The following is a 12,133-nucleotide window of genomic DNA, read 5'->3' on the forward strand; positions in this document are numbered from 1 at the left end:
CTAAGCTAAGGGACCAAACTCCTAGGACTGCTGAACCGATTATTCATTGATAGGAGATACAGAATTGTTCCTAGGAGTCTTTGTACTAAGAATAACTTACTTAATCCTTGATGAAAGTAAGGATATAACTTAGATAACTACCATTAATTGAAGCATATTTTTCTAGACTTTTAAACTAGACATACAATTAGCAATTCTTTCTAATTCTAATGCTAGTTTACATATAAAAAGCTATTTCCCCCTGAACTTATGGCTTGAATTTAAACAAAGCCCGCTAAGTTAATATGAATTACAGAATTGAACTCATTAATGTTTTTAGTGTACACACTTAGCTTCTTCCTAGCTCAAAAAAAAAAAAAAAAACTATTTCTCCCATATTGTATGTGATTCAGTCAATATCACATGGAGACAATTGTGCATGAAAGACAAAGATTCAAGCTCACATTATTTTGTACTTGATTTCTTTCAGTTCTTTCAACACTCTTTCCTTAACACACATGGCACCACGTATAAATTCTTAAAGCTTCTGATAGTACCTTTCCCCTTCCTGTTCCAGCATGCTCTCTGCCACCTTGCTATATCCACTTACTTCATCTCATGATGTAGTTTCATGTGTATTAGGGGTTTCTTTATTGCTATAACAAAATATCAGAGGCTAAGTACTTCATAAAGAAAAGAGGTGTGTGTAGCTTACAATTTTGGAGACTCAAAGTCCAAGATCAAGCAGCCCCATTTTTTTGGCCTGAAGTGAGGCCTCGTGGCAGATGATATTACAATGGTGGAAGTGTAAGACAGTCATCGTTGCACGGCAAGACACAAAGCCAGAAAGCAGGGAGGGCCAGTTTTGCTCTTTTATATCAACCCTCTCATGAGAAATAACCAGAGTCCCTGGAGAACTGTACTAACTCCCTCTGAGGGTAGGACCTCCTGTGATCTAGTTACTTCCCACTAGGCTCCATGTCTTAAAGTCTCTATCACCTCACACATAGCTAGGCTCAGGAACAAATTCCTAACATGTGAGCCTTTGGAGGACATTCTTATTATATCCAAACCACAGCACGAATGTGACAAAGAATTTATGCAAAGAAATTCTATTCCGTGGGTAGATAGCTTGCCTTATTATGACCTACATAACCAGAGATGTATCTGGGCAAGGGGAGATGCAGAATAAAGGCGTTAGGCACATGTGAGTTCCTTGGACTCTGAGCCTCCTACAGGAAAGCAGGGGCAGATTTTTGAGAAGAATAATAGATTACTTTAACATTACGTATTTTTTTCTTTTTGAGGCCCAGAAACCAATCCTTATGTGCCCTAAGGTATTTTAGTTTCTGTGTTTCCCCTATATGTGAATTCAAGGGGGTAAGACGCCTCTCTCTATTCCTCAGTACAATTGCTTTCATGGGAATCAAAGATTTCTACCTCTCAGAGACAGAAAGGTAAGTAACCAGAAAGACCAGCAAATTGAAACGAATCGGCTTCCCAGTTTAGGGAAGGTAAAAATTATATGAGGGACAACTGCGGCACACTGCTTACTTGTGGTAAGGAACAGAAAGCAGGTCATTTTAGAGTAAGATGTCCTATGCCTCTTACTTTTAGAGTCCTGCCATCTTCAACCTCACATCATACATTTTAAAATGTTCCATGTCATCCAGTTTTATATATATGGGATCCTATGATATGGAACAATGTTTGTGGTTTTGTTTAAAAATCATTTTTCTATGAGTGAATTATTTGGCTATGATATGAATTCTGGAAAATCACTACACGTATCACAAAATTTTTAAATTGAGGAAAACTAACCAATTATTTTTGAGTGTCAATAAAAATTTTATGAATACTAAATTTGTTAGTGAAACTAATAGAATATGATTCACTTTGAAGTATTACACTTTGGAACCAAAACTTTTTCTTCCATTTTGCACAGTTTCATGGATCTTTGGCAATGTGCCAATCGTGCCTGATAAATGGCCTGGGAGAAGGTGGAGGTGAGGAAACACCAGAAATTAACTTTCTTGCTTTTCTCAATAAACCAAAGGTACAAAAGGCCTATTATAATTTAATGAATACTTTTTTCAATTTTTAATATTTTTTAATATATTTTTTTTTAGAGAGAGAGAGAGAGAGAGAATCTTTAATATTTATTTTTTTAGTTTTTGGTGGACACAACATCTTTGTTTGTATGTGGTGCTGAGGATCGAACCCAGGCCGCACGCATGCCAGGCGAGCGCGCTACCGCTTGAGCCACATCCCCAGCCCAATTTTTAATATTTTATTGACTTTAAATTTTAAAACAAAATCCAGTTTGAATCACAAAATTCAGTTGCAATCATGACTGGAAATAAAATGTTTACAATATATTTCTAAAGCTATTATTCTCTGTAATAATAAGACATTTAACAGCATTGCATGATGTGAAGTTTTCATTCCAATGGTTTAAATATTTTCTTAGGATGAGTTACATTTTTAAAAAATTTAACACCATTTCATTGAACTGTACAAAACCAAAAACATATTTTTAACAGACTTGCCAAACATCATTCATGAGCGTGTTTTAAAAAACAGCTCTACAGTGTGCAGGTGAAGCTGAGAGCTGTTTCTACCTTCTGGAAGGTGGAAACCTTCAGGAAGTGATCTGAAAAGGCTTCACCTTCACCATCAAGAAGAGAAGATTTGGGAATTTCCCCCCCCCCCCCCCCCGCAAGAACTGTTTATACTTGATCCTGCTGGAGTACTGGTACACACAGAACCCCGCCTGCCACATTTAATCAGAATCTGATCCACCTGATTTTGTATAATGCTAAAGCTACCCGGTAAAGAACTAAGGTGAGAAACAGTATGGAGATTTAGGAATGAACTCTAGAGGGTATGACTTCTAAAGGGGATCTATTATTTTATATCAGTAAAGAGGTGTTACTGAAACATAATCTCTTCAATATATGAACCTATTTTTAAATGATACTTCAACTAGCAATAAGTTCCATTACATACTGTGGCCTAAAATAGTTTTTTAGAAAAAAAAAGTTACTTTGCTATTCAACTTCTCATAATATCCATGCTGAGTATTTTCATATATCATCCAAGTACTGAGCTTTTTCATATTTCTGATGAGGTCAAATCTTTTATACTTTTGACTAATAAAGACTTATTTTCTATGTTGGATACATTTGGTTATTCACCAAAGCCTCTTGATTGGTAATGCAGTGGACCCCTAGTCCTTGTAAATGATTAATATAAATACATACAAACTATAAGAGATTGATTTTGCTAGACTTTGAAAACCTCATTTGCATTCCAAAACCAAACCTTAATGAGAGACCAAAGTCCAGTTAGCAAGTTAATGAATACTTTTCTGCTCTTTCTTTGAATTGGTGTAACTTTGGCTAATATTGGTTTCTCTGACAAGTCACATCTTCCTGCCTTCTCTGAAGTTTACTTGTGTCTTTAACTTGTTCCTTCTTCCTCAGTTCACCCCCTAAATACTGGTGCTCATAAGGGCTTGACCATCTTTCTCATCCTTCCATAAATTCTTGGAAAATAACCTCTCAAGACCTATGGCTTCATCTACTGCCACCTGTATTCAAACAAAATCTCCCTTCTGAATTCCAAACCAACACCGCCAGCTAATTTATATCTCCCATAGGAGCTGCAACTGCAGATTTCAGAGTAAACTTCCCCTGTTGTTTTTATCCCCCAACCAAAAATCTCTTCCAATCTTCATTATCACGTTAGCATCTCTTAGGTTTCTAGCTCATACTCTTAGGTGTCATAATGATTCTCAACCTTGGTTACACTGCAGAATAAACCAAGAAACCTGCAAGGAATACTGATTCCCAGTTGCCACCCCAGACCTTCTCAGTTAGAATAGATTGAAGTGAAGACTGGTGATCTGTTTTTAATGCTGTTGAGATGCAGCTCTTCTCAAAAAAACAGAATTTGGTCCTCACTTTACTGGAAAACTCTTTTACTCCCACCCCACCTAAATGTGTATATGCTACATCTTAAATACCTTTTTAGCTCTTCTGTTCTTACCCATTTACATTGCTACTGCCTCCATTTAGGATTCGTAACTTCTTTCCTGGATTACTGCACAGCTTAAAAATTTTCTTTACGTGCTCGCTTCAGCAGCACATATACTAAAATTGGAACGATACAGAGAAGATTAGCATGTCCCCTGCGCAAGGATGACACGCAAATTCGTGAAGCGTTCCATATTTTTAATGAATTCTAATGCATTCTGTTGTTACATATAACAAATTAAAATAAAAAGATTACATTCATATATTTTAAAAAATTGTCTTTACATTGGATCCATTCTATTCTCCATTCTATTCTTCACATCTGTATTACTTTAAAAAATATATATATATATATAATCATATGCCTTTCTGCTTAGAGCTCCAAGTCCTCCAACTGCTTTCAAAACAAATTTTAGGCCAAGTACAATGGCACACACCTGTATTCTCAGCTACTTGGGAGGCTAAGACAGGAGGATCATAAATTCAAGGACAGCCTGGGTTGTTTAGGGAGACCCTTTCTCAAAACAAAAAAAATATAAAGGGCTTGGGATATATTTCCATGATAGAGTACTCCTGGGTTCAACTTCCTATATTACAAAGCAACCACCCCCACCCCCCACCCCAGCCAACAAACAAACAAACAAATGTCAAGGTCCTTAATTTATCATATGAAGTTTATAGTCTGGCCTCTGGCTAAGTCTTTAACTTAACCTGCTTGTTGTTGAAATAAACTTGATAATTCTATCACAATGAAATGAACAACCTGTGGTTCCTCAAATGTTGTACCTCTCTTTATTTGTTCCTTTCCTTTTTACACTTACCTAATCTAACTAAATATTTCATATACTTGTCTCCTCCTCACTATGTATTTCTTGAAGGTAGGAACCTAATTTATCTTCATATTTAAGTGTACCTAACAACTTAAATAAATGAGTTAACTATCAGTCACAGAAGAAATGCACAAGTATAAATGCTATTGCTGCATTCAGCCTACATTCAAGCTTTTGCTTTTAGTTTACTTCATAAGTATGTACAAATCTTTGACAGTCCTATCAAGGTTCTTCTGGATAAATCCATAGCTTAAAGAAGAGACAGGTGGATGAAGAGGAGAAGGAGGGGGAGGAGGAGAAGGAGGAGAAGGAGAAAATTGGTTGAAGGGAAATAAGAATTAAAGAAATAGATCTCATATTTAAAAGCAATATAGCAAACATTGATTCTTCCCAACTTTCAAACTTAGAAAGGCAGCCTAGTATCCTGCTTAAGGACATGGTCTCCAGATTTAGACTGCCTGCACTGATTCCTTAGCTCCACCATGTAACAGCTGTGTGAATGTAGTGAGTTGTGTTTAACTTGCTGTGTTGTCCATTTATAAAATACAATAAAAGTTCTTCATGGGATTGTTATGAGGTTCAATTGTGCAAATATAAATGGCAACATGTGTTTGATAGAATAAATAATCTAAGTGAAGATACACTTACCAGTTAGAGATAAAATGGGATTTCCTTCCTATAAATGCTGCAAAATGCATGTTCTCCAGTTGTATACCATTTTATGTTTTTCTGCCATGCCCACAACCATGCAGTCAACAATGGTCTCCATATGTCTGATTGCCTACTTGTTTCCTTCTCAGTATATTTCTTCAACTATACCTCTACCAAATCATTTTGGAACTTAGGAAACATTAAGAATTTTAAGCACTTTGGTATCTTGTGTTGTAATCCAACAATTTAAGATCTTCTGTACAATGTCATCTAATTAGCTTGTTTCCTTCCCTAACTTCCTGCTGGTTTCATTTTGAATTTTTTGTTAAATTCTTATTTAGAGTTCAGTGAGCCAAAACTAAAACTCATGATCCTATAAAACCCAAGGGTAGAACTTGAATCAATAGGAACTATTTAGGAAAATTGCCCAATCATTACTATGTCTCCATACCCCTGCCCCTGGAAAAAATTAGTTTTGTATTCAGTAGATCTAATTATCCCCCTTCAACTGATATAGTAACTGAGGTGGGAGAGATGATCTCACTTAAAGAATTCTCACTGAAGATTCTTATATGTTCTTACAATTAGGGTGCAATGCTTCCATCTAGAATATAGGGTTCTTATGTGGTCATAGAAGCTTACCTCATAGAATCTCAGGGCTAGACACGTGCACAGTCTGTCACATGAAGAGTGAGACTGCATGGACACAAAGAGGGCCAGACCTTTCCGATCCTGGCTTTGATTTCCATTGTCATTGTTCCCTGTCCAATCTTCAGCTTTCTGGTTTTCTTCCCCTGGACTACTGCTTACCCTTCTAATTTGCTTACCCCTAAAGTTCCTCTGCATCCTTCAAATGTTGATCCTTCAGAATGCCATCAGTGCAAATGCCATCGGTGCTGTCTTAAATAGGATCAGATCTAGCTCTAGTGTGCAAATCTTGGATTGCTCCCTATTAGTTGCAGAGTGATCCCCCAAACCTTCAGAAGACATATGAGGCCATTCAAGAAAAGACAGCCTAAGATCTGGCTCAATTCCCCTTTCCAATGATCTCCCATCACAGCGTTTTGTCTTCCACCGTATTCTATCCTCCTTCCCTGGACATTCCCTGCCCCTTTTCCCACCATGTGCTGTACTCATGCTTTTTCTTCCACTCAGAATGTTCTCTCTTCCTGACTTCCAGTCGCAAGCCTACTCTATCAAATCCTGGTGTAAATGTATCCTCTTAAGAACTCTACTTGACGTCTACTCATTCCTCGCCCTGTTTCTTCTGAGCTCCTGTTGCACTCTGTCCCCCATTGCCACACGTAGCATACACTGTTTCATGTTAAAGAGATTCACTCTTTGACACATCTCTTCTCCACTGTCTTGAAGCTCATTTAAAGCAAGAATTGGATTACCCACCTCTGAACCTCAGCATCAAGCAGAGCATTTTAGAACTATCTGGATCTGAAAAATGTGATTTTAATTTGGAGATGTCCCTGAATATAACATTTTAGGGATAAACATTCCAATTTATCTGTAATGACAATGTCCTTTCATGATTTACTAGATAGAGGATGAAATATGAAACAGTGAATTATTACACAATGTGGTTCTTGCCAAATCTGAACTCAGTAAAACTGTTTTGAAAGGAAACTCAGATTTATGTTCTTAATTACTGGATCAGCAATGACCATTTCTTGAGGGAAAAAATATAGTGAAATAGAGAACTTGCCAATTAGGACCCAATAAATTTCCAAAATCACTCTTGTACTAAATCAAAGGTCTGTCCACATTGGACTTATTTCAGCATCAACATATTAGCACAAGAGAAGATGAGTCATTACTAAAATAATACAGCTTTTAAAAATCTACTTTTAGAGTCACTATTTTATTTTAACAGTGTGCACCTTGGGGACTGAAAAGAAAAAGAAACAAAACCCAGGATTGTCAATATAATAAGCTCTCTTGAGAAGGCTTCTTCAGCAAGTTCTCAATGTCTCCTCTTAATAATTCGGGGAAACCAAAAAAATCTCTAAACTCACAATCTAGAGAGCAGAAGTGAGCAATTATCTAGAAAATGGAGACATTAAAATTTACTTCCATTTTATGGCTTTATCAGTTTAAACATTTATTCCTTGAGGACAAGGCCCCTGTCTTATGTTTTTATCTAACATAGACTCTAAACACTATCCTGAGACCACAGTAAGTCCTCATTTTATTTCCTAAATGGTTAATTTTTACTCCATAATGAAAAAAAGTGTTGAATTCCTGTACTTCATATTCTAAATGCAGACACAAAGGAATCTTCTTTTCTTTTAAATCTAAAATGTTGATAAATGGTCCATGTTATAGGCTGAATTATACCTCCCACCCAGCTCATATGATGAAGTTCTAACCTCCAGTTCCTCAGAATGTGATTGTATTTGGAAAGTCCACCTTGAAAGAGGTCAAGCTAAAATAACATTGTTAAGGTGGGCTCTGGTCCCTATGACTGGTGCCATATAAGAAGAGATTAGGGTGGGAGACAACACACAAAGACCTTGTGAGGACAGAGAGAAGGCAGCCACCTGCAAGCTAGGAGATCTGGGAAGAAGTAGCCCTGCCCACACCTTGATGGGTTTTCAGCCTCCAGTTTTGTGAATATACAAATTTCTGTTGTTTACCTCCCAGCCTTTATGACCTGCAAAGTAAGGTAGCCATTGAATAGGGAGAACTAGTTAAAAATTTTTTGTAAAAAGATGTAAGTGTAAACCTGGTCCATATGCTCAGAGACATAACATACATTTTCTCTCTCTCTCTCTCTCTCTTTTTTTTAAACATGTATTAAAATTTTATTTGTTTTAAATTTGTTCACATATGATGACAGCTCAAGACATAACATACATTTTCTTGGACCCTTTTTCTTATAAGAGAAATTGAGAGAAAGCTTACTCTTCATTTTTAACCTTTACTACAATTGTCACCAATTTGAGGTTAAAAGAGAAGTTTCCAAAGGAGAAAAAAAAAATCAAAGAATTTTAAAAGTATGGTATACATGCTTTGGTAATATTGTGAGCAACCAATCAGATAAGGATTCGATGAATTAATCGGCCAACTCGAAATCACAAAACCATAATTACCAACCACAAGAGTGATGAACTCCTGCCAACTATTCCAAGTATTTTCTGTCTTGGGCAAGTTGGGAATGCATCAATTATGCGCCCTTGAGGGCATCTCCCACGTCTCGTCCAGCCCCCAGTTCCCCTGCCCCCCCCCCCCCGTTTAGAAAGTAGGAAACACTTTATGCTGCAATGATTTTATGGGAAGCCAAAATCCGGGACAAAATTGAGGCAGCTCGGTAATGTTAAGAACAGGCGAAGGGGTTTTCTATCTGCCCCCGTCCCTCAGTCCCATGCTCACCCCACCCAGGTTCACACCGCGCCTCCCCATCCGCGCTCTGCCCCAGACCCTCCTGCCGGGGAGGGGGCGGAAAGAGCCTCTCCTACCTCCCTACAAATGTTAACCTCCAGCTTTTCCAAACAAACCGCACGTCACTTTCTCGGAGGGCTCGGAACTCCCCGCCGCGCTGATCCAAAACAACGCGTCCTGTGTCCATAGAAACAGTTTCCAGAGCTCGTCCCCTCTCGAAAAGTCTTGAGACGTTTGCCCACACACTTTTGTCACTAAAGGCCAAAGTGATTCACCAAATACTTACATATGGGCCTAAAGCCGATTATGCTGAAGGAGTGGAAAGAAGAGAGGTCAGGAAGAGAGAAGAGCAAGGGAAAAGGACTGAGGGACAGTTAACGTTGCTCCTCTCTATTGTCACTTCTTCTTCCTCTTGTATTTTCCTGGAAAGGCAGAATTTCAAAAAGAAGAGTAAATATACAGCTTGCAGGTTCGAATGGAGGTCGATAGCCTATTTTTGAATAGTTGATAGGATTTTTTTTCATGACTGAGGAAGTGAAAAAACGAATATATCTTATTCACAAGGCCAGGAAAGTACCCATCTAATTAGTATGATATAAATTGTATAGTAGGTGTGGGGACACACACACACACACACACACACACACACACCCGGCAGAGTCATAATACAAAACCGACTGACTTGAAAACACCTTCTATTTGATCAACAATATCAGGAAATTTCTATAAAATATTGGTTACATTTTTACTCAAAGAGTTATCTTGGTAAGCATTTAAAGAATATAACCTTGTCTGATACATCAAAATAAAAAAATAAGTTTTTTAAAAAAATAGCATTAATTACCAAAAGATAAGTCAGTGCTAGTGGCAATGCAAGAAACTTGGCCAAAAAAAAAAAAAAAAAAAGTGTGCTTGTGGATCTGTAGTAATCAAAATTTGACATGGCTGGGAATGTTGAGGCCCTGATTCTGGGAATTCAACAGATGAGATTGGACCACTTGCCCCCAAAAACAAACAGAAAAAGTAATTGTGAAAAGCATAAAAGAAACTTTAATCAGTGTAGCTATCCTGGGAGACAAGGGAAACTGTGTCCTTATCACTGTTATCCAGGGGCTGACTATGACTTTGAGATCTTGTAGAAAGGAGAATAAGGTCAAGGATTGGGTGTTTGCACGGCTAGAGGCTTTTCTTCACAGCTGCTGATGCAGATGATATTGGTCAGATGATCTTGGTCAGTAGTGGTCTCCATCTTTATCTCAGGATTTGGCTATCAGGCTCTTGTCACTATGAGAAAATTGCTATTGCCTTGGACATAGTTTTGACTCTTGTCACAAGATATTCATCCATCAGACTTGTTATTCTGGAATTTAAAGTGACTCAGACTATAGGAAACATAAAATGGAGGCAAAGATGCCAAGTCTTTAATCCTGCTTTTAGTTACCTATCAGAAATTTGTAGGCAAAAGTGAAAAGTTTAAGTTTTTGTTTCAGGTTCAATCGCTCTCTCTCTCTCTCTCTCTCTCTCTCTCTCTCTCTCTCACACACACACACACACACACACACACACACAAATTTGTGGCTACAAGTTGCTAGTCATAATGCATAAAAAAACAATGGAATCAGTTTATTTCACATATTTAATGTATAAAAATACAATAATAAAAAGTATAAGGTAGTTTGATTCTATAAATTTAAAAAAAACTATATTCATTTAAGAACAATAATTTGTTCAGAATTCGTAACTAGTTGATTGTGGTAATTTGCCTAAGATTATTATGCCTTCAGCTCATATTTTGATACAGAGATGAAATTAACGTCTTCTTTTTTTCCTTCCTTCCTTCCTTTCTTCCTTTATTTCTTTCATACCAGGGATTAAGCTCAGGGGTGCTTAACTACTGAGACATAACCCCAGACCTTTTTTTTATTTTTTAATTTTGAGACAGGGTCTCACTAAGTTGCTTAGGGCCTCACTAAGTTGCTGAGGCTGGCTTTGATCTTGTGATCCTCCAGCCTCTGCCTCCAGAGCTTCTGGTATTACAGACATGTACCACTGCACCCGGCAAAATTAGCTTCTTAAAGGAAAATTAAGGTAAAAATGTTAGCTACTCATCACTCTGTAGTCAGTAAAATTTATAAAGCATGAATCTTATATAAAAATCTTAGAATATTGTCATTTTCTTAGTTAATATTTATGGAACACCTACTATGTGCCAGATATTTGGCTAAAAAAAATTTTAAAAATAATATGACACTAGACATCTATCTGCTTTCTCAGAACTATTTCTGTACCACCATGGCCACCTTTGTGGAGCTCAGCACCAAAGCCAAGGTGCCCATTTTGAGTCTGGGCACCTGAAGTTTACTCCAGTCAAAATCAAAGAAGGTGTGAAGTTGGACCCTGATGTAGGATATCTCCAGATAGATTGTATATGCATCTATTAGAATGAGAATGAGGTGGGAGAAGCCATTCAAGATCCAAGAGAAGGTTATATCATAGGAAGACCTCTTTATTGTTAGAAAGTTGTGGTATACCTTCTTTGAGAGAAACCTCGGGAAGGAAGCCTGTCAGAAGACCTTCAAGGATCTGAAACTGGACTGTCTGAGCATCTGTCTTATTCACTGGCCACAGAGATTTCAGCCTGGGAAGGAATTATTCCCCAAAGATGATAAAGACAATAGCCTCATTAGTATATTAACATTCTCAGATGCCTGGGAGGTCATGGAAGAGCTGGTAAATGAAGGATTGGTGTCTTCTTCTTCAATCACTTTCATCTTGAGCAAGCCTGGACTCAGACCTGAACCAGTGACTAATCAGGTCGTGTGTCACCCTTACCTCACCCAGGAGAAACTGATCCAGTATTGCCACTCCCAGGGCATTGCTGTATCAGTCTAGGACCCCCTGGGCTCTCCAGATAGACCTTGGCCTAAGCCAAAATACCCTTCACTTCTGGAGAATCCCGGTTAAAGAGATTGTTACAAAGCACTAAATCAATCAATCAATCAATCAATCAATCAATCAATCCATCCCTGTCCCAGACTCTGATCTTGTTCTAGATTCAGAGGCATATGGTGGTGATTCCTAAGTCTGCTTTGTTGAGAACTTTCAGGTCATTGACTTCAAATTGAGTGATGAGGAGATGGCATCATTGTCAGCTTCAACAGATACTAGAGGATCTGTGTCCTGGCTGATCGGTCTTATTTGGTGGAATATCCTTTCAATATCAAATACTGCAGCTCAACTTCCTGA

The 12,133-nt window shown here is 37.8% G+C and overlaps 1 non-coding gene and 1 pseudogene across 1 annotated transcript; both read left to right on the forward strand.

Moving 5' to 3' along the window:
* Positions 1–4,109: 4,109 nt before the first annotated feature.
* Positions 4,110–4,216, forward strand: LOC113197776 (U6 spliceosomal RNA). Its single transcript, XR_003302745.1, has one exon. It is a non-coding gene; the product is annotated as a U6 spliceosomal RNA (small nuclear RNA).
* Positions 4,217–11,179: 6,963 nt separating this feature from the next.
* Positions 11,180–12,133, forward strand: LOC113197239 (aldo-keto reductase family 1 member B10 pseudogene; annotated as a pseudogene).

This window comes from Urocitellus parryii, chromosome 11 (assembly GCF_045843805.1).
Source record: "Urocitellus parryii isolate mUroPar1 chromosome 11, mUroPar1.hap1, whole genome shotgun sequence".
NCBI classification, from domain to species: Eukaryota; Metazoa; Chordata; class Mammalia; order Rodentia; family Sciuridae; genus Urocitellus; species Urocitellus parryii.